Source organism: Dermacentor andersoni, chromosome 1 (assembly GCF_023375885.2).
Source record: "Dermacentor andersoni chromosome 1, qqDerAnde1_hic_scaffold, whole genome shotgun sequence".
Lineage (NCBI taxonomy): Eukaryota > Metazoa > Arthropoda > Arachnida > Ixodida > Ixodidae > Dermacentor > Dermacentor andersoni.
The window spans coordinates 223,650,445-223,673,943 of NC_092814.1; the positions used below are offsets into that span (position 1 = coordinate 223,650,445).

The following is a 23,499-nucleotide window of genomic DNA, read 5'->3' on the forward strand; positions in this document are numbered from 1 at the left end:
CGGTCGATCTTTACTATTAAGCCTACCCAGTTTATTAGCTTGAATACTTCTTCCAAGCACACAGTGAATAGCATTCGAGAGATTGTGTCTCCCTGTCTGACCCCTTTCTTTATAGGTATCTCCCTGCTTGTGAAGAATTAAGGTAGCTGTGGAATCTCTGTACTTTTGTTCCATCGCTGCCTGAAGAAGGTGTTCATTATTCGCAGCTTATTCGTTTCCGCGAATCCTACCAACATCTCTCCTCGAGTGTTCCTAGAATCCCCGCCGTAGTTGCCAATTGCTTGTTCACCAGTCTGCTTTTCCCCCACTTTTGCATTGAAGTCGCCCATGACTACAGTATACTGAGTTTGCACTTTTCACATCGCTAATTCAACATCTTCATAAAACTGTTCTATTTCTTCATCATCGTGACTGGAGGTTGGAGCGTAGGTTGGTACTACCTTTTCCTGTTCAGCAACACTGGGGATGAATTGCAACAAATGATTGAGGACCTTAACCGAGAAAATGTAAGAGTAGGGTTGAAGATAAATATGCAGGATATAAAGATAACGTTGAACAGCCTGTCAAAGGAAAAAGAACTATGATCGCCAGTCAGCCTCTAGAGCCTATGCAGGAGTACGTGCATCTAGGTCAATTACTCACAGGAGACCCTGATCAGGAGATGGTAATTTACAGAAGAATAAAATTGGCTTGTAGTGCATACGGTAAACGTTGTCAGATCCTGACTGGACGCTTAGCACTATCATTGAAAAGAAACGTGTACAATCAATGCATTCTACCGGTGCTAAAATATGGTGCAGAATCTTGGAGGTTAACAAGGAAGCCCTGAAACAGGTTAAGAACCTCGAAAAGAGGTATGGATCGAAAGATGTTACGCGTAGGCCTAACGTTAAGACACAGTAAGAGAGCGGTGTGGATCAGAGAGCAAAAGGGGTATATCATGTATCTTAGTCGACATCTAGAGGAAAAAATGGAGCAGGGAAGGCCAGGTAATGCATAGTGTAGATAACCAGTGAATCATTAGAGTTACAGAATGGGCGCCAAAGGAAGGGACGCGCTGTTGAGAAAATTAGGGGGGGGGGGGGGGGATGAAATTAGAAAATTTGGCGGCGCTACTTGAAATCAACTAGCGCAAGGCAGGGGTAATTGCAGATCGCTGGGAGACATAAAAATAGGCTGATAATGATGATGATGATGATGACGATGATGATATGCTACGTTGCCGTGGGGATGTCAGCGAGCGATACTTAAGGCTATTGCGGCAAATGTAGATATAGAGAGAGAGATAAAGGGAGGTTAACCATGTACGTACCCAATTGGCTTTATACACTTGGGGAAGGCGAAAGGGGTAAAGACCTATGAGAAAATAAAAAAAATAAAAAATACATATTAAATAAGTGTTTAGTGCGAACCCTATCGCGGAGGAATGCTCGCTAACAGTCACAAGCGTTTGCACACAGTCCAGTCGCCGCCAAGTCGCCGCCCAATCTGTACGCATACAGATTGTGTAACCTTGCATGCCTCCAAGAGTGATTCGGCCAAAGTCCCAAGATCATTGCTTCCGCGGATGGTCTGCCTTCTAAGCGACTCAAGACTAGCTCGCAGAGCCCGTCGTTGAGCGTCCAAGGAGGGGCAATGGCCCAGGAGGTGCTCTATTGTCTCGAGACACGCTGCTCGACAATTGCATGCAACACTGTTGGCCATTCCTTTAAGGAATGAACAGGCATTCGTAAAGGACTTGAAAATTGTCACAGCGCTAACACATGTATCCACAAAGTAACAAGGACGAGACAAGTCAGACAAGTATGCACCAACTCGCCCAGAAAGAAGTTTTGATTCGTAAATGCGACGCCCAACGAGACAATAGAGTGCTTTCACGACGTGACAGTTGGGGTGGCAGGCAAAGCCAGAAATGAGAGTCGAGTGAATTCAAGCGGGGGTCGTTGAAACCCGGTGAATTGCATTGCTAACGTGTGGTGCGGCGAGCAAGTGATTGAAGTTGCCGCGGCAGGATCCTTTCGAGAGTGGTATAGGCACCCGAATATCTTGTTGATAGGATGAGCGTGCAGCATTATATGCGCTTTCACTGCCGACAAATGCGGAAAATACGCGGGTTTCGCGTAATACGTGACCTTCCGAACTGCTCAAGCAACCGTCGTGCGCCACCATTAGGCATCAAGGCTACCAGAGTCGAGAACCTTGTTACCTAACGAGCGAGAAGAGTCATTAATAATAATAATATTAATAATCAAATCAATGACCCGAGAGGGCTATAAATCGACATTTTTAAGTCACAATAATATGACAAAAAAAGCTTTTGTTTAAGCAGGATACGTTGCCCTAAGTAGCATGAGACGGTTGAACTGAAAGAAATTCTCTGGGGCTGTCTTTTGGGCGTAAGATCGAAACGACAAATGAACGCACGCACACACACGAAGAAAGAAAGAAATAGGGGGAAGGGGGATAGCGAGTGTGAAAGGAAGAGACAGTATACTTTGCAGCCCTTTAGGGAACGTGGCTTGTCGCCTAAAGGTAGAAATTAGGAAAGAATGAAAATAGAGACGTCATTGGAAGAAATTCTATTGAATGTCTGCTTGCTAGAGGAGGACAAATATTTACGGGGCTTAAAATGTTCGGGTGTGGACAGTGAGTTCACGGTTATAGACACTGAATTTTGAACAAACAGTACAAATCAAACAGTTCCATCCTTTCATTCGACATATGAAAATCGATTATTTGATTTTGCGACAACGTAGTAGAAGGGAAACATGTTACAATTTTATACGTGTACTTCAGGCCAAATTAAATCAAGCGTTTCATGCGTGAAGCTTCTGATGCAAAACGCACTCAACGCCAATTCGAAGAACTTATTACTAAGTATGACGTCACAGAGATCACAGAAAACATTCTTCAGTAGACAGTTTGATCAGAAACCGTGTACGTATATTTGTGTCCGTGTGTGTGTGTGGGGGCGGGGGGGAGGGGAGTAGCAGCATTTGTTAGAGCAACACTTATTTTGCTAACACGAAATGACTAAGTATACGTTCAGTCTATTTTAAAAAGGCGTTGGTAGGGGAGCGGGTGATATTGGTTTTTGTTTATTGCGGGCTGTCGCTGTTTGTTGTCCGCTTTTAATTTTGCTTTTTTCTGTTTAATGCAAACACCTTCCATTAGGCGCAACTACATTGTGTATATTTTCAGCGCATGCTTGGTGCATATCTTCGTTCATTTCGAGGAGCGCCATGCCGGCGCCATGGTCATCACTGAGTGGCATTTCATGTGATTAGGACTTAAAGTGACAACCACACAGGACTGGCTTCACAAGTTGATAAAGCTGGAGGTTGGTGATTAGTGGCGGAAACCGCATAAAGCGTATTTTCAACATATTCTCCACGCGGTGTCAGCGCGTTGTTGCGGTGACACCGCGTGGAGATTATGTTGAAAATACGCTTTATGCGGTTTCCTCGACTAATCAGGGGCGTGAATTCTCAAATTAGTTTGTACGTAAAACCTATTCACAAGATATGCCACCAGTGAATCCGAAAAGCCGACGAGGTGATAGCACGAAGATGCCAGCCGATGCCTAATAGTTCTCACAGAGGAAACGCCATGTTAATCGTGCACCTGATATCTAGAGTGCTCGTCAGGTTCATATACGTGCTTGAAAAGGTGGCGCAAGGATTGATACCAAACATCCTGCTGAAGATATGTTTCGGTAACACTAGGTGATGTGTAAAGTGCCCAGTGATCACTGAAGCGACTGAAGAAACTCTGCTGTTTAATGTGTTGTTGATTTCCTATTTACTACTTTTTTCTTTTCTTATTGAAATAACCGACAGGGTGACATGGCTGTCCACTGCGATCAGATATCTGCGGCTGTGATGGGCCTGCGCATAGGCTGCGACATGAGTGCGGTCTCTCACTTTATGGCACAGTTTACGTTCACTTCCCCCTTCTATATTCTTTTCTCTCTACATCCCCCTTCCGCTCTGTGATAAAAATATGATTCAGAGCTCACAGAAACAGCTCTCTCTGCATGCAGTGAACGTTGTTTTTGTTGGATTTGTAACATCTCTATGTAAAATAAAACGCAATTCCACTTGCCTTAAACGTCAGAGTCGTGTGCGGAAAGCCCTGGCATTGCCTTGGTGGTTAGTGTATTTCTGGCCGGTTCCCATGACATTGGTCTGGACCGCCTTCATCGTAGATGAAATCGGCAGGCTTAGCCCACCAGACGGAAGCGCCTTTCTGCTTGCTCTGGCGAAGTCGCATCAAATATTCCAATATGGATGGCTGGATTTCGCGGTATTTAGTGCATGAGGCGTTTGCTGATTGCCTTGTTCCTTGGACATTCCCACATCACATGCTTTGTAGTGGCTTATTGCTGGCATGTTGCGCACATACCTTCATCTGGATCGTCACCAAAGAAGAGAGGTCTCTTGTGTAGCGACATCACTGTATTTCCGGCTAGCATTCTCACAAGTACTTGTGTTTCTCGTGGTGTGCTGCGGCATTTCCGCTAAAAGGACATCGCATTCCCACTCCCTCTTTTGCCTTGTTCCGCAAATTGCAGCTTCATGGCCAGCTTTAGCATCGGCGGGTGAAAGTGGGAAGGTTGTATACTTTGTGTCGGGCATGAATTGTCTATTTGCCACTCGTGCCTCGTTGCCTGCCCACTCATTTTCTATTATTCCGGCACGTGCCGGTACCCACTTAATTCGAAGACTGTTTGCGCATGTTTACCATAATTTGCGTCCGAGTTGATAAATTTTCTCAGCAATCATCATGTCCATTTCTTGTGGGCTAGATCAGACGTTGTGTGCTGCCTGCGAGTTGGTATAAATATGAGTATTTTCCTTAGCGTTGCAAACTTTGTAGGTTCTTGCGACCATTAAAACAGGTAGGAGCGCGGCTGCAAACTCTGCAGTGGTAGTGCAGTTGGCTGCGACATCTTTTCAGGCTTGAGATAAATTTTTAGCCGCAGCTAGTTGTATAAAAATGACTAATTCCTCATTGCTTTTGAATCGGAGCATGCACTCATGTGCTCTCGCTTGTCTGCGGCTTCTCTCTCTCTTTCTTTTTGCTTCCATCATTTTGCGGTGCAGGTTTGCCGTCAGTGATAGAGATATCATTGACTAGAATTGCTCTGCTCTTGTCATGAAAGGAGCAGTGCTCGTTGTTGACGTGCAGACACGCATCGTCGCCGGATAGCAAAAGGTCGGTAAGTATCTCCCGTTCTGCTGATGTACTTCACAAATGATGATATTGTGCCTGTTTGACTTCATCGCCGAGTTATCTTAGTGTGTTTGAGTTGCTGTGTATGTACACGGGTCTTGCAGCTTCGTACCCATGCGTTGACCTATAATGAGCCTTATACCTTTGCGATGTATGTTTTTCATCTCTTCTGGCTGTGTTGATGTCACGTAGTGGTAGTTAAACCCGTCAAGTAATGAGCGCTTGAATGATTTGTTTAGTTTCCCGTTCTTTCGTGCCCCATCGCAATGTTGGGATACGCCACATTAGGAGATGGAAGTGATTTATTTATTTTTTTTTATTTTGGAGATACATGTCGCTCCTGTTCGGCCTTGATCAATGAATGCTCCCATAACCTTTATGGAGGGGCGCCGTACAATCACCTGTTTTCGTTGTTATAGACGGAATATTTGTCAAAATTTCTCAGCTCTTCTTCGCGGTTTGTTTAAGACTGCGACATATCCTGTCTTTTCAGCTAGTGCTTTCAGCACCACATACTAGAGAATACTGGTGATTGCATTGATACCTTGTTGAAGCATCTGTTGCTTTTCTCCTCTTGATCCTCTGGTTGCCCAAATTGTGATACAATACAATACAATACAATACAATACAATACAATACAATACAACCCATACAAAAATGCTTCCTTACTTTCTTTAGAACTTTTATCAACTTCCTATCAACTTTAGTAACATCCTATTGACTTTTACTTTTTAGTAACGTTTGTCAAAAGAAAGTTGGTTACTTCTTTTCTTACTTCAGTAGGTAAAAAGAAAGTTACTAGAAAGTTAAGACACACTATTTCAACTTTTTAGAAACACCATTCAATAGGAAGTCAATAAAAATAATTATGTTCCTAAAGTACATAAACCAAGTTACAAAACATGCATGAATATTATTAAATAAGATTATAATTATTCAGTGAACATGGCTGGTGCAAGACAGTCTTGTTTCATGCACAGGTGTAAATTTCCTCAATTTTCAATCAACTTTCTAGTAACACTGGTTACTAGAAAGTTGTTAAAAATGATTTAGTGAGAAATGAACAGATAACATCATCTCAACTATAAATGAATATGCAAAGACTGGCTGCTTTTAAAAAAAATGTTTTTTTGCACAGTAACTGTTTTCCTAATTTTTAATCAACTTCCTAGTAACAGATGATAGTAGGATGTTCATAGAAAAAAATTGCTTCTAATACCGGACGCTAAGAGGAAATATGGTCTCACCAATTCAATATGAGGGCACGTATTCTCGAAAACACGAAAGCTAGCGCCGTGGGAAGCGTGTATATGAGCGGTGATCATGAATTCGTGCTCAGTAGGTGTCAAAGAAGCCCGTAGGCCATGCACCATTGCAAGCAGACGGAGCTGCACGGACGGCACGCTGATCGGCTCGTGTTCGCCAACTAAAGCGAGAGACACACGGTCGGACGCCGGGTGTCCGAACCGGCGTCCGACGCGCCGAAACGGCAGCCCGAATCGAGGTGTTTTGCCGTGCCGAAGCGCCGGATCGGACGTCCGGCGTGCGACAAACCGGGCAAATATCGTCCGACGCGTCCGACAACTGCACCGTCGTCTGGCCGCAGCCAATGACAGCGCGGCTGGCATGTGACGTTCTCTGACGTTCCCTCCATGGAGGCGGTGCTGGCTGGCCGGTTTCTCGCAGTTTTTTTTTCCTTGCCTGCGGCAGTTTGTTTCCGACATGAAATAGTTACCAGTTCTGTAAAATTATCTCGAACGTGTGCCTGTTATGCAAACCAGCGCCTAATACACTAGCACTAAGCTACTGGCGAGATCGGGAGCCGCGGCGCGAGGGCATTTCGCGGGCAGACATCACACACCGACCGTCTGAGCGAGGCCGCTCGCTTCGCTTGCACGTTTGCCCTTCGCAACGACTGCGTCGAGTAAACCAATTGTATTTAATTACGGCCGACCTAATGTATACAGTGTTAATTGTTTTGGCAAAAATAAGCACTCTTCGACGAGCTCGGGCTGGATCGCAAGCGCCGTCAGCCGCAGCGTCCGCCTAGCTATGCCTACCGGCCCTATCGCTGGATTTAGTGGAGCCGTCAGTGGACAACGCGCCGTCGTGGAGTGTTCTGTCACTCGCAGGGGCATAATTTTATCGACAGTGTTCGCGTAAAGCGAAGCAGTGTTGTGCAGAGCTGTTTATATTGCGTTTCTCGACGTGGATATGAACTCAAGCTGGGGAGCTGGATGTGGGCGGAGCTTACGCGCCGCTCAATCTTTCGCATGCCGGAGCCGCACGTCGGATCGGACACCGAATCGTACCGCGTGTGTCTGTATAGCTCGCTCATGGTTCGGCTTATGTCCCTGTATATTCTTTATAAATAAGTAAGCCTACCTAGGCACTGTAAACCCAACGATTGGGGCCTAACTGCCTGTCCGCCTCCCAGCTACGGCTTCCTTTGAGTGACAAAGTCTGATCTCGAAGGCCGTGCTTTTGCATCCTACATGCACCTGAAGCAATTGCGAATCTTGAAGGCAACATCCGCTTCGTTTTTATTATATATACATTTGCTTAAACTTCGTATCACAAAGTACTATATACACACTTTTGGACCCAAAAAATCTATTAAAGGACCCTACGAAATGTTATTAGGAAAAAACACGCAATTTTTTCATTTAATATACATTTTTCTAAAAACCGCAGAGTGGCGCTACGGCAGTATTTGCAGGGCGGCAGAAGAAAGGAAAAGTGGGCAGAGATTGAGGAGCAGTTACATAGAGAACAAATAGGGGCGTATGCGGTTACAGAAACGCACCTTAGAGACTCAGAAGCCGCCAGCCGCCAGTTATTGAGAATTATGTATGGGAAGGGTGCAACAGAACTAAGTCGGAAAGAAAGGGAGGGGGAGTCGGAATGCTCATCCATCAGGGAGCCAAATGGAAAAGAGTAAATTCACAATGTCAAGAGCATCTTTGGTTATCAGGTACAATGAGTGGGAAAGAAACTTGGCTTGGAGTTACGTATTTGTGGACCGGAATAAATTGCACAGAGAAGAATAAAGAGTTAGTGGAATGCATAAGCGCTGATATTAGGGGTTTCGGGAATGGTGCTGAGATAGTCCTATTAGGTGACATGAATGCCCACATACAGGATTTAGATGGCTATACCGACAATAACGGGAAGTCAATGCTAGACCTTTGCGAGCAACATAACCTCGTGATCGTGAATACAGGGCCTAAGTGTGAAGGACAGATCACGTGGGAAGTGGGAAACCGGCAATCGACCATTGATTACTGTCTGATGACAGAAGGAATTCATGATAAGTTGAGAGAAATGGTCATCGATGAGGAAGGGTTTAGCAGCATAGGGAGTGACCATAAACGCATCATTTTGAAAATGGGATATGTAGTTGGGAAAGAGAGCAACGAAAGCAAAATGGCCAGTCCAAATTTGAACGCTGAACAAATAGCAAATATAGTCACTAGAGTGGAGGAAGAAATTGGCAAGTCGCCAAGTAAGGGGTGGGAATATGGTGAGCTTCTAAGTGTAGTAACGACAGAAATACGGAAAGAGAAACAACATGTTCATTGGAAAGGAAAAAAGAAACCGTAAAGCTGGTGGAACAAGGAGATACGAGAAGCCATCGCCGAACGACAGAAAGCATCTCGAGAGCACAGGCAGGCAAAGAAGGCGCAGTTGCCACCGGATGAAGTAACCAGTAAATGGGAAATATACCGGGAGAAAAAGTCTATGGTTCAAATACTGGTGCAAGCAAAATTAAAAGGTGAAAGTGAACGTTGGTTGTCAGAAATACGCGAGAAAAAGAAGGCCGCACCTAGAATATTTTGGAATCACATAAAATTATTAGGCAGGAAGGCAACAACAATACAACAACATAATGCGCCGTTAACCAAGCTTCCACGACAGTGTCACATTTTGTACAAACAATTTAGAGTTGCTGTACTGATAACTATCATTATTTTATTGTGTTTGTACGTTGATGCACTGTAATTAATTTTTACCCTGTTTTGTTTTTCCATTGTATTTACATTACGCACTGTTCACCTCACCTATGTAACATTTACCCTATGTAATACCCTCCCTAGAGGGCCTTTAGGGTTATTGTGAAATAAATAAATAAAATAAATATCCTAGACGAAGATGAAAACAGACTGGAAGGAGAAGCAGCAATAAATTACATCCAAAAAGTAACAGCCGAATCTTTCCAAGGCAAGGACAAGGTTGTATTTGAAGAAAAAAAAGAGCATGAAAGAGACCCAAGGGGGAAAGGAGCTGGTGCTTACAAATTTAAACTGGAAGAAAGCGGAAGAGAAAATTCCTAAGCGCACAGCCACAGGGCTAGACGAGGTTCCCGTTAGGCTGATAAATGAACTGGGACCAAAAAGTAAGGAAGCTCTCGTGAAAGCAGTTGAAAAAACTTTAAAAGATAGACGAATACCAGACAGTTGGCGACAAAGTAGAATGAATTTAATTTATAAAGGTAAGGGGGAGAAAGACAGAATTCACTCGTATAGACCGTTGGCCATTACATCGGTAATATACAGGCTAGCAATGCAGGCAATCAAATTAAAGCTTCAAGTATGGGCAGAAAATAATGGCATTTTGGGAGAGCTTCAGAATGGCTTTAGAATAGGTAGGCGTTTGGATGATAACTTGTTTGTTCTTACACAGTGTATTGAAATATCAAAAGCAGAAAGCAGACCGTTGTATGTGGCCTTTTTGGACATTACAGGAGCATACGACAACGTAGACCGCAGCATTTTGTGGGATATTCTGGAAGGGGAAGGCTTAGGTAACGATTGTATACAGCTTTTGAGAGAGATTTACCGAGAAAATACTGTTTGCGTTGAATGGGAAGGGATGAGGAGCGCGGAGAAAGTTCATATCAACAAGGGACTGAGGCAGGGGTGCCCTTTATCCCCGCTGCTGTTTATGATGTACATGGTGAGGATGGAGAGGGCGCTAGAAGGAAGTAATATCGGGTTTAATCTCTCATACAAACAGGCAGGTACAGTAATAGAGCAGCAACTCCCAGGTTTATTTTATGCGGACGACATTGTGTTGCTCGCAAACAAGCAAAGTGATTTGCAACGTCTGGCTAATATCTGTGGACAGGAAGGCAACAATTTAGGTTTGAAATTTAGTGTTAGAAAATCAGGTGTTATTGTATTCAATGAAAACAGTGAACAGACAGTGGAGATACAGGGCCAAGAAATACCTCGGGTAACAGAATATAAATACCTTGGTATATGGATAAACGAAGGCAACGGATATATGGAAACACAGGAAAAAACCATAACAGTCAAGGGGAAGAGAAATGCAGCCACAATGAAGCACAGAACGCTATGGGGATACAATAGGTACGAGGTCCTCCGAGGTACGTGGAAAGGGGTAATGGTTCCAGGACTTACTTTTGGAAATGCGGTTGTTTGCTTTAAATCAGGGGTACAATCAGGACTCGACGGGAACCAAAGGTCAGTGGGTCGCCTCGCATTGGGCGCGCACGGGAAGACTACAAATGAAGCTGTGCAAGGGGATATGGGCTGGACTAGTTTTGAAGTGAGGGAAGCTCGCAGTAAAATTGAGTATGAAGAACGGCTGAGGAATATGGAGGAAAGTTAATGGGCAGGGAGAGTGTTCAGGTATCTGTACAGGCAAAACATTGATTCACAGTGGAGGAAAAGAACTAGGAAGCTTACCAGCAAGTATGTGGCCTGTGGGGTGGGCAACACAGCAACAAAGGTCAAGCGGAAAGTCAGAGAGGCTGAATTAATCTCATGGGTGGCGGCAATGGAAAAGAAACCTGCCATGAGTAACTACTTAAGGGGAAAAAACGAAATTAGGAAAGAAACCATTTATGATAACTCAAAGGGAAGCTCATTACTTTTCGAAGCGAGATCGGGATGCCTTAGAACACGCACCTATAAAGCGAGATATAAGAAGGAAGAAGAAGCATGTGCTTGCTGCGGTAAAGCTAGGGAAACGACGGAGCATATTTTATTAGAATGTGAAGACGTCTATCCAGCGGTCGATTTAGGCACTGGCCTCCTTGAAGCCCTTGGGTTCAGCGGGAGCAGTGGTAAAGCAAACAGATCCGCAATAGACATCAGTCATAGAGTTAGTATACTGACTCTAGAGGACAAGCTACCCATAGGGCCCATGCATTGAAATCGGGAACCGCAAGAGCGCCGCCATGTTGCTACGCGCCGAGGTTGCCTGCTCCTGAGACGCTTGCTAGTCTTGGTGACAGTAGTCAGTTTTAATCCGGCAACCGTAGCAGCGTAGCAGCATGGCGTCTCGCTTGTAGTGTCGTGAAGTGGTGCGCGTGCAGCCGTGTGTCTGGGCTTTATAAGTTGGTTCTTTATTCTATGTTGCGGGACGGTGTGGGTGTGGTCCATGTTGGCCGTACATGTGGTAGTTATGCAACCGAGGGATGATCCTGTTGAAGTTTCCGGCGGTATGCGGTTTTCAGCGGTCACGCCTGTTGCAGGAGTGTCACTCGACGAGGTTACGAGCTCGAAGCTGTGGTCAGATTCCTCGTTGGCATTCCGTAATTCTCTTCGCACGGGCGTGGTATGTTGCAAAAGCCACTTTCGCGATCTATCGTCGCGACGATAGATTGGGCTTTATTATTATTATAAGTAATGATCCAGCTGTAGGGCACATGTAACCGACAAACGGAAGTCTCAGGAGAGCACCTGAGATGATAATAGAGCAGACGGCGCAGGAACTCCAGGGCACCCAAGGGACAGTGGGGGGATCAAAGCTCGAAGCAGAACGGTACGTAGGTTGGGGCCGCCGAGGCAGGTGTGTGCCAGGGAGTGTTCGCACGGACAGCTCCCTTGGCACGCGCAGCGGTGCCTCGCAAGGTCGAGATACGTCAAAGGCACCTGCGCCCATGATCTTTCTTTTGCCTCGGCGCAGTGAGCCCGATTAACGAGAATAATGTGGAGGGCATCCGGCGCACTCGCGAATGCATCATGACCAATGTAGCTCGCGTCGCCTAGCGTATGTAGTATCAGAGTTGGTTGTATGAACTTTATGCATAATACGCTTTGTTACGGTACCTTAACGGAATGGGTCTAGAGGACGGTGTTGGTACATTTTTTCGTACCGCCCTAATCCTATACCCCCCACTACAAACACACACACACATACCCCCCCCCCCCCCCCCCTTTTTTTTTATGTATACATACAATTCCTTGCCATGACGGATCATAGCCTCCTTTATTTTTGAAAAATAGAGGAGGCTATGGACGGATTGACCAGTTCAAGTTGTCAACTTGTCAATAACTGTCAGGAATCACTATAATAAACACAATTCCACGATCGGATTGTTTACTTTCATATTTTGTTGTAACACTGAGGACTGCATAGAACTTTATTTTGTATATGTGAGAGAAGTATGTGGATATCACGAGCTTAAGCCAATGTGCGATACACAGACAAAGCAGCTGCTACAACATGAACTGCATTGAGGGACACACAACACATACGTAATTAAAGGTGCAAAATATAGGGGGAAGCTTCAAAATACGCTCTGTAGCACTGCAAAGTATAACATATATTGTATGTGTACAATAAATGTTCAAAAACACAATGCATCAATGTCCCATTTGCCTTCAAGTTTATTATCAAGTTCAAGTTTACTGAAGTTTATTATGAGCATATGTACAACAGGAATCTACTGACACACCCACAGTCAAGGTGGCTGTTTGAAGTGTGCTGGCTGCCTCAGTGTAAGAAAAAGAAATTGGGTGAATGTCGACATCAGTGCCACTGCTTCTTGCCTCTGACCTGCACTTGTCTCCGCGGCATCTTTGTGCACAAGTGTGCTGGCGTGGTGAGGCGTAGGAGTCATCCGAGAGAACGAGTATCGTTTACATGGAGAAGTGGCTGTTCACATTGCCTGTCACTTTCCCTCAAATGTTTCCTTGGCGACTAGGGTGACACACCCGCAGTCAAGGTGGCTGTTCGAGGTGTGCTGGCTGCCTAAATGAAAGAAAAAGAAAGAAAGATGAATGTCGATACCAGTGCTATTGCTTCTTGCCTCTTACCTGTATTTGCCTCCATGGCCTCTTGGCTTGCAGAGTCTGTATGAGGGAGCTGCTGTGGCTAGGCGTAAGCATTGTCTAAGCAAAAAGAAAAGGCCATTCAAATGGAGAATTATGGAAATAAATGCAGTTGTTATGTCTGCTTCTTGCACTTATTGCCTAAAAGTTTTCAAACATAGTGTCCAGTACACACCAGCACTTTGACTGCTTCTGCTTTTTACCTGCAGGTGTTGCTGCGAGATCCTTAGTATGCCTGCATGCAGCATTGTAACACTTGGTGGAGGCATTTGAAATGGTAGCCAAAAATGTAAAGAATCATCCTTGTCTGCATGAATGCTTTCAATTTCTAAATGCAGTGGCAACTATCACTATTAGTGCAAGGCCCCCCACATCTATGCGGCAAGTGCCATAGCTCGAAACTGAATTTTTCCTTCAGTGTTTCACAAGGCGTCTGATATGTCCACATTATATGTTATGTGTTTGTTTTTATTTATCCCAGTGTGGAGAGGGCATCATTAAATTGTTTTTTTTTTTAATTTTTGCGTGTCTTGTTTTTTGGTTTATTTCTGAATTTATCAAGCAGCAGTCTCATGACGTTAAAGTGACTTATGCAATGGCAATGAGCTTTTGTTTTGCAGAAAAACAATGCATTTCCTGACCCATTGTTTGACATCCCCTCACTCGCATAATTTTGCAGAGTATTCTACCTATATTGACTTGCTTGACCTCCACTAAAGAGTCTTGCTTTTTCAAATACGACTCTTTCCTAAAAATCATTCGACACTTCTCATAATTTCTGTACCTTGGGCTTCTGATACTCTGCATTCACCATTTTTGCTTGTTTCTGACTAGAAATGTCTTCTTTAATTTAGAGCTTAAATTTTACCTTTGGAACACACGGAAGGGCTTGCCATTGCATATCTGCATAAAAGGGAAACATGTTTCATTAAGCATTTGCAAAATCCAATCGAAGATTGATGAATGCAGCTTGCACTGTGATATGACTGAATGAGCCATAAAAGTAACTCATCTCACTTGGTAAATTAAAGCACATATTAGTGTGATGTACAAGATACGTTACACTAACGTGGTGGGTTCTCTTGCTTATACAGCAAAATCATCGGTGCGCGAGAAAAAAATTATTTTTGCATACCCCTTGTACACATTGATTTAAGGAAAATGAGCTGGAGCTGTCCACATGATCTTATTTTACCTGCGAGTATGGCCAACATAAATGTGTCCCAGCTGCTTAGTGGTATTTGAGGTTATATGAATTTTGAAAATGCTCGCAGGGATCTGATGTACATATCTGCAGTTTATGGATACATGTAAAAGACTCAGCATCAAGTGCAAGTGAACGGTCCCACAGGCCCGGAGTCGATCATGCAAATAGATTCGCTGCACAAATTAATTTGTGACCAAAAAAGATATTCCACATGAAATGGCATGCAAGGGAGTGTTGAAAGTATTGCACAGTTAATAAAACGCCTACGCTATTAATATGTGGGTTGATGCACTCGTTATGCAAAACGGAGGTGAGGCGTGCAGACAGGACACAAGAGTAGAGTATTTACAAGCAAATAACACGAGCGCCGCCCACTTCTCTACTCTTGTGTCCTGCCTGCACGCCTCACCTCTGTTTTGCATAATGAATCCCTACCAACTAGCTCAGCCTTCTGTCGTTCTAATTCTCGATGCACTTGATTTCGTCCGCATTTGGCACTCACCTCTTGATTACTTCGTGGCACAGAAATACTCGGCATCAGGCTGTTTTTCTGCTGTGGCCTTTGTAGAAGCATAATTGTTCAAAGTACAACAATTAAACAGATTCTTTGAGTTGCTTGTGGCTTCGCCAGTACAATTCCGGTGCGCTGGTCCGCCTGTCCAGCAATTTCCTACTGAAGGGAAACCTGCAAATAAAAACACCGCTCCGCATGTAGAAAAATGCTCTACTGTGACGCTTCTCAAACGATTGTGATGCGCCACAAAAGCTGCCTACTCGCGTGATATTCTCAACAAAGAGATAGATTCGTTTACTTACATGTGAAGGTATATGCCAGAGCACTTCGGGGCTTCGGTGGCACATAAGGCACGAGTGTGTCATAGCGTCCGATGTCGACGCGCGATCGCATGTCAAACCTAAACTGTACGAAGCTACTACACATCCAAAAACAGATTCGAAACCGAAATTCACGTCATCCTTTATTGCATGAATGCGTACATCGTGATTTACATAAGTCACGGACTTAGCGATCGCTTTCTGTAAACTTAGTATTAACGCACCACCTTCATAAAGCCATCAGGTATGCGTTTTCAGATGACAAAGCATAAGGTGACCTGTACTTGTTTTCAGCTCTTTCATTAATAATTGCGCTGGCCACATTGACCAGTAGCAACAGGGCGGCGTCCTAGAGGTTCCCACTTTTCCGGCCCAGCTTTTCCTCTAGAGTTGTTCTACTAACTCTATGACATCAGTAAGAGGCGATTGGAGGATTGGTGGAAGAAAAGTAGGGAAACGACAAAAGACGGAGACGTACAAAAGCACAGTTCGCAATAGGGTATCAGAAAATTTGGACGTGGTAGTTCATAGTGGGGTTTTTTTGTTTTCTCATTGGTTAACCTATGTAGGATATTAAGCAGCATAGTAGCAAGAGCTTGGTGGCGCAAGCCACCGCCCCGTTCCAAAGGGGACGCTCATAACATCCATCCATCCATTTGGTCGACACACCACGTTGGATGTAGTGAATGATCTTTGCAGTAAGGTGGTATTTGAGTTATATTTTAGAAGTGCCTAGACAAAATGTGCTCCTTGTCGTGTGCAGTTAACCATCCCAAACCCTTCGGATTCGTGTAACGCCATTAGTTCGCCGTGTGTTTCGAGCGATCCACCAGTGTCGACAGTGAGTGCCCTAGTACAGCGCCCGTCCGAGCTGCCTTTGTTCTGCCGAGCTGCCTGCCCGCGCTCTCGTGAAAACGTCTGGTACTGGGGCTTCGAATCGTAGTGTATGGAACACTGTTGAAGGTTGTGCTTTTGTGGAGCTGGAGTTCATCGGAAGCTCTACAGTGCTTGCGCCAGAAAAACCTCGGTGCCTCTGTACCTGTTTGACGAAGGAGCGTTTGCCAAATCTTGAAAGGTAAGCAAGTTTGGCGCTTGCGCGCATTCTTGAAGCTTATGATTTACGTAATGAGCGTTGTGTAACTAGCTAGAGCAAAGCGCTTTCCTATCGTATGTTAGCCATATTGCTGTGTACATTTAGCAAGCAATTTCACGAAAGCTTCCTCTGATGTTACGGCGTACCTACATTCTGCTACCCGCCTTGATTGCTATGCCTGAATGGGCACACAATTATGAAAACACATTGAAAGTTGGTGTTCGTTCGGTAGTTTCCTGGCAAGAAGTTATTCGCTATATAGGCATTCCCGCAAGTACAGTACATGTGTAATGTATACGTCGATGTATCATGGGCTTCGCGCGTTGACACATGATTGCTATCTTTGACGCTTAAGCAGATAGAAGCTTGTATGGAGATTTTTGTATGTATATAGTTCGGTTTGGAGGTCCGCGTCGCGAGAACCTGTGTGTATTGTTTATGTTCTTGAGTGTCTTCGCGTATTTGTCTTCTATGTTACAGAGCGGATATAGGCCGATATTACAATAACGAGGTTCATTTTTAATCTAGGCATTTCAATCAGACGCCGGCCTTTAAGAAAGACAGACCAACCAAATCTTAATAACGAGATGTCAGCTCTTCCAATCGTAGGTTACGGCAGTGCGTAATAATTTAAAGACTGCGATTTTGTAGCGATACTTACCCCTCGATTCTATATCACTCTTCTCGCCCACCGCTAACGGCCGGCAGTTGCAGTACGTAGCAGGGGCCGGGGCGTCGGTCAGCCTACTAACGAATAGCGAAAAGGAATACCAACGCTACAATATCGCGGTCTTTAAATTATTATGCAAATTTTGTGCACAATGAGATGTTATAAACACACCTTGCATGTACATGAAAAAAAAGGTTTACAACAGAGATAACATATATGCATGGGCACATATATGTGTCAATAAAATTCTCGAGCCTCTTTCTGCCTACAGAAAAAGAAGTTATGTCTCCTCGAGGGCATGGCTGCTTGCACTAATGAACCTCTAAGGGAAGGTTTTCTCTAATCCCTATTTTTGATATATAAATGCTTATGTGGCATGTAAAAACTGCTTGCATCAATTTCTCATGGCGATGAGCTGTCTAAAATTTAATTTTCAGTAATATTTGCAATAATTAACTCCTTTCACCTGTCTTCTAAAGACTAAAGTTCTATGCTTCTACCTTGACAAACCTTTTATGAAATTAGTTTGATGAGGCCCAATATACAGGGCTTTCTAAATTGAAGTTATCAGTACCTATTAAAGACTATGCTAACTATGAAAATGCTGCTTGTGTATGTGGTTTATTCACTCTGTCAGACAAAATCTTTACACCCATGTGCAGTCAGTAAATTGAAAACAGCATGTCTGCAAGGGGAAGTCAGAATTGTATTTGAAGACAATTGCATCTTGTTTGATAGTTATCGAGCACATGTGCGTCACTAATCGAGCACAGCTTGGCCCAATACTCGATGAGGCTTGAAGCTTTCAATATCTGCTAATCACTAAAACAGCACCAGATCTCACTCTGTGTCAAGGGGTGGCACACATTTGCTTAGTTCTAGGCAGATGCATGTCTTTCTTTTGCACTGAAGTTCCCAATACTTTCTAGTCTTACGTAAAAGTACACAGCTCAGTACAATGCATGTATAGTATACGTAAGGCTGCTTTGTTCTTTAAACCGAATCAACAAGAAGCAGCTACTTCCGTTTTTGCAAACCCTACCCTACTTCCTAACCATTCCTTGATCAAACGTGTATAAAATGAATCTGCTTGTTGTATTGTTTCACAGGTAGACATCGGTGACGGTGTATATGTTGAAAAGGGCCTGCTGAAGAGGCTGTGCCTGGATGCTAACAACTCAGGCTTTCACTTCGCGGAGGGCCTCCTTAAAACTCCTTTTTCAATAGAAGACGTTGAAGGGAGGTCCTTCTTTGGGCGGCTGTCAAATGCCTTCCACAGAAGGATCCGTTGGATTCCAAGAAGGTCAACACCATACTAGGTATGTGTGTCACAAAGAAGCATCTTAATATTCTTTGTGCAGTTTTCAACAAAACTCCTTTCATGGCAATTTCAGTGCTATCTTACGGTATACTACTTTCTTTCCTGCTAAAATAGCTATTAACCGGATTATAATAGCATATTATAATGCAAGCTTTGCCACCATAACTAGAAAATTGTCGTTACTGTTGGCATATGTATTTTTGTGATAGAGGCCCTGGTCATATGAATGCACTGATAATATAATATCCTGTCTTGTGGAAAGCTAACATGTTTAGTAACAAGCTCACTTTGACAATGTCCGTCTGCACAGCAAAGGCATTTTCTAATCTTGCTGTAGAACGTCCATAATGCCTGTTCAACTGCTTACATGTTGCTTGTATCATTTCGTGGTTCTTAAGTGCAACACAAAAGTCAACTCTTCTATGTACCTGTGCCCAAGAAAAGCTGCAGCACAGTTCTGACTGGCACCTTGCCTTTCCTAAGATAATTCACACATAAAACTTCCATGTACTAGTCACAATACGAATATCGAAGTTCATTAAACTGAAGTTGATTTACAGCTTTTGTTTGTAGATGACAATTGGTATGATAGAGTTTATGTGTCGTGCATCTGTTGGTGTTATGCACATCCATCACGCTCCCAGCTCTAATGCACTAATTCAGTCATTTCATGCATTTTAGGACTTTGCACAAAACAGGTGGAGATGTTTAGAGCTCACAGGGTTGAAAACTTGTCTCTTGTGCACTTCCTTTTTAAGAAACAGATGCATGGTGTGTTGCAATGTCACTGTAGCAAAACTAAAATATTGCCTTTTTTCTTCTCTTTTCTAGACTACACAACGCAACATTTCAGCCTACTTCCAGGGCAGCTGGAGAACTTGTCCTCATTACTAGCCCGGGGATATTAAATGGATGTGTTCAAGCACAAATTTAAACCTGTCGTCTTCTGTTGCATGCCACACCTAGCCACTTGGCGACCACTATATGCCACAGACAGATAGTTGACAGGATGTTACTAGCAAGTCGTTAGGATATATAAAGGTGGTTAATAAATAGTCGCTGCACAGTTTTTAGGAAGCAAATAAAAATTTTATTCAGAGATAATCAAACCTTACTTTTGCAATATATAATTGCAAAAGTAATTACCTCTGAACAAAATTTTTATGTACTTCCTAAAAACTGTGAAGCGACTATTTATTAACGACCTTTATACATCCTAACGACTTCCTAGTAACATCCTGCCAACTATCTGTGGCGAATAGTCGACAGGATGCTACTAGCAAGTTGTTAGGATGTATAAAGGTGGTCAATAAATAGTCGCTTCACAGTTGACACTTTCTACCGACATAATATAATAAGCAGTCGGTAAGAATTCTATCGACATTTTATATCTATACTTTCAATTCAATATCGGTGGCCAATAGTCGGTAGGAGGTTACTAGGAAGTTGTTACAGTGTCTAAAGACGGTTTATAGAATGTCGGTAGGTTCTAGTAACATTTGTCTAAAGACGGTTTATAAAATGTTACTAAAATTTTTTGTAAGGGAATACAATACAATACAATCTTTATAGTGCATAAAGGAAAACAAAGTACAGATAGCAGGCCTAACAAAGCCTCAGAAGGCTTGACTGGCAGTGCCTGACAGTCAGGTTACAGAAAATTGCACAGGGTTAATAGCGAAGTTAGCTATTAGCAGGTCGGAGCAAAATATTGACTAGTTATACAAAATGTTACTTTAAACTTCGAAAATTCTATGTAGTTTCTTAATCCCACGTCTAGTGTTTGCTTCTAACACAGGCGTTCGCAATTTATTAAATATGGCTGGAACATAGTATTGCCGCGTTCTCCTTCCGTACTTTGTCGCAGGCTTGGGGATGACGTAGGGTTCCTTCGGTCTTAAGGAGGGGACAGGCGCATATCGTATATTAAGATCATTATTCCAGAAGTGTTTAATTACAACACATTCGACAATCAGGGAAGTGAAGTTTGGCAAATTCAACAAGCTAAAGGCGTCTGCATCTTGCTTTGGACACAAATCGTATGTCACTGTTGACAGCAGTAAACGTAAAATTGAATTAATTCTTGAGCTCCGCCTAAGAGTACAATGGCCATACACAGTCAAGCCATAACGTGATACCTTTGACAGGTACGGCGTAGCGTAATCCTAATAAAGTCGTTAATCGGGATGAGTCCAACCTCATCAAGAGATTAAACAAGATCGGTGATAGTACCGCCACATTCGGAACACCGACGTTATGTTTTTGTAACTGGTTTGTATGCTCGTCCATCTAGATTTGGCACTTTTCGTTGGGTGCAAAAGTGGCGCGAAAACCTCCGTTGAGTGGTGGAAAGTGTTTTCATTGTCTATTTGGCACGACATTCAATATTCATACTTGATTTAAAGCGTACAAAACAAAAATTAAGACACAAGAAGGGAAGCCAAGGAGGACGACATTCCTATCTGTTTCATTTCTTGTATGATAGGCAATATAGCGCCATTCATTCCATAACTTTGGGTAGGTCGCTCGTCAGAGATTCTTCAGTAGCAGTTTTCTCTGGCTATGGTATAACCAGTGATTTCTTGCCTCGTTGCAATAAGTGAAGTCGTCTGTTAGCTATGTTCTGTTAGCCAAATATTTATCAGCAGGGGCTTCCTAATTTTTCGTCAGTGTTTCTCGCTTCCTTCAGGGGCATCCAGTGACCCAGCGGTGTTTGTGTTGGCGCTAAAAAAAATTTAATTCTGGAGTTTTACGTGCCAAAACCACCACATGATTATGATGCACGTCGTAAAAAGGAACTTTGGATTAGTTTCGACGTGCACCCGACGCGTGGTACACTGGCGTTGCAGCATTTCGCCCGCGCCGAAATGCTGCAGCCGTGGTGTCGATATTAAGAGACACCACGTGCTTTGGACACGGTGCATTCACAGCGCTGTAAGTTTTTTTTTTTCCTCACTCAGTATGCTTTGCAGTTCAAGAAAAGTGGTGATAGAGAGGGCCGTGTCATTGTATTTCACCCGTCTCTCTCTCTCTGGTATTCTCCAGCTCTTTAGTCTTTTTATTCGTGTTTCTAAATGGATTGGATCGAGCATGTTGATACCAGTATAAGGAATTTTGCGCTCATTGTGACTTTGTGGGAAAACTACACGCACAGAAAGCAGCATTGTTTGAGCGGCCAGCACGTGTAGAAAATGCAAGGCCAAGAATTATACGTCGTTTCGATCCGCTTCTTCGAAGTCCGAAGTTTGCCTTCCTGTTTTCCTAAGCGCGGCGCATTTAGAAATAGGAACAGCGACATAATAGAAGTTATCGAGCTATTTATTGGAGGCGCCCGAATACGAAGTTCCAATCAACTGACATCAAAGGGCGTAACAAGCTACAGGGAACATTCAACAATTGAGACGAGCGAAAAATGCGAATTATAGCTCACTGACGGTGAACAGGAGCGGCGCTGAATTTCTACCTAAAAAAAAAAAAGTGTCTATATAGTGCTGAGCTATGCGCGATTATTTTCCTTTCCACTTTGCGCTTCACGCATTGGCGCTGCTTATTTTACAATAATGTCGCGTCGATCCACCCATAGAAGCGCGCACGCGCGCAAGATGCGAAAAAAAGAAAATTAATAATAATAATAAAAAAAAAACGGATTGAAGTGTCGTCCAGTTTTCAGTTCGTCGCCCGAACCTCGGCCAACACCCGAAACCGCGGCGTCATTAATCAAGGTGACAGGGCTGGCCTCATCGCTGTACCGCCTCAGGTTTTATTTAGAGGTCGTCAGCATCAAGTGTCGTCCCCATTCGTTCAAGCGAGAAAAATATGTTTATGGTACCCTCAGGGTCAAAAGACATTACAGAGGGGAGTTGTAAAAAAAGAAGGAAAAATAAAAACTCTAAATACCCAGACCTTTGAATTGGGGCTCATATCGCTCGGGAGTAATAATCCGCATTTTTGAATGACATGAATGGTTCGGATGAATTTTCTGTGCGCTGCGAGAACTGCTGTGATGCCATGTTTGTGAGTCGGCTCGGTACCTCAGATATTCTCCATGTTATAAAATTTTGAGACAAGGAAACTACAGGCCCTATCGCAAGCTAGATACTTGAGAAACAAGAAGCACTTCACGGATATTTGTAAGGGCCGTTGTTGTGGTTGCTACAGTGCTTTTGGTATACTCGCGCACTGGCAGCTTGATAACAAATAAAATTTTAAAAGTCGCCCTGTGGCCCGCAACGTACTTAAAAAGCCAACTTGAAGCTTCAGCTTCACATTTCCCGGCTCCACGCCAATTGTCGAGATAAACGTGTAACAAGACGAGTGTTGAAATTGAGTCTGCAGCCTCACTGTATGAGCTTGCAATCGTATTATGGCGTTGTGGGAGCTCCTCAAGATAATGCCCGCGATTCTGCCGTAAGTTAGACTGTGGTAATAACGTTACTGTTTTTTCAATCACATAAGACGTTTGCTCCAGAAAAATGTGACACCTCAACACGTGACTTTATGTTGAAACTAGGCAAAGTACTAGTGTATTGCGAATTCAATTCCGAGGTTTTACGTGCAAAAAACACGATTATGAGGCACGCCGTAGTGGGAGGCTCCAGATTAATTTTGAACACCAAGGGATCTTTAACGTGCACTCAATGCATTGGACCACTTGCGTTTTTGCATTTCGCCCCCAACGAAATGCGGACACCGCGACCGGGATACGATCCCGCGACCTCGTGCTTAGCAGTTCAACACCATAGCCGCTAAGCCACCGCGGCGGGTTGGTTACTGCGGCTGTATCCATTTTTCTCTCATTTCTGTGACAAAGCTGACATAGGAAAGCAGGGATGTTTGGAAAGAGTCCGCCCTTTCTTACTTCACGCATTAAACGAGGCAAAGCGCTGCAATAATTTTTTTCTTGCAAACATGGCTAGTGTACAAGTTCTTGAGGTTAAGCGCATTGTAAGACATCTATAAGGTTAAATGTTTGGGCCTATTCAAGCAGAAGCAAAGAACTACTTCCTCCGTGGTTTGCTGGGACAGTTGGACACCCGTTTCTGTAATTTATAATAC

At 43.6% G+C, this 23,499-nt stretch overlaps 2 long non-coding RNA genes across 3 annotated transcripts; one reads left to right on the plus strand and one right to left on the minus strand.

Moving 5' to 3' along the window:
- Positions 1-13,816: 13,816 nt before the first annotated feature.
- LOC126548485 (uncharacterized) lies at positions 13,817-15,450 on the minus strand. 2 transcript variants are annotated; one of them, XR_008609104.2, is made up of 3 exons: positions 15,343-15,450; positions 15,029-15,211; positions 13,817-14,222 (listed from the first exon to the last, which is right to left on the minus strand). It is a non-coding gene; the product is annotated as an uncharacterized lncRNA (long non-coding RNA). The 2 variants fall into 2 exon arrangements; XR_011892250.1 differs by lacking the exon at positions 15,343-15,450 and having other exon boundaries at positions 15,029-15,321.
- Positions 15,451-15,777: 327 nt separating this feature from the next.
- Positions 15,778-19,373, plus strand: LOC129380901 (uncharacterized). Its single transcript, XR_008609103.2, has 3 exons — positions 15,778-16,435; positions 18,233-18,442; positions 19,276-19,373. It is a non-coding gene; the product is annotated as an uncharacterized lncRNA (long non-coding RNA).
- The last annotated feature ends 4,126 nt before the right edge of the window (positions 19,374-23,499 follow it).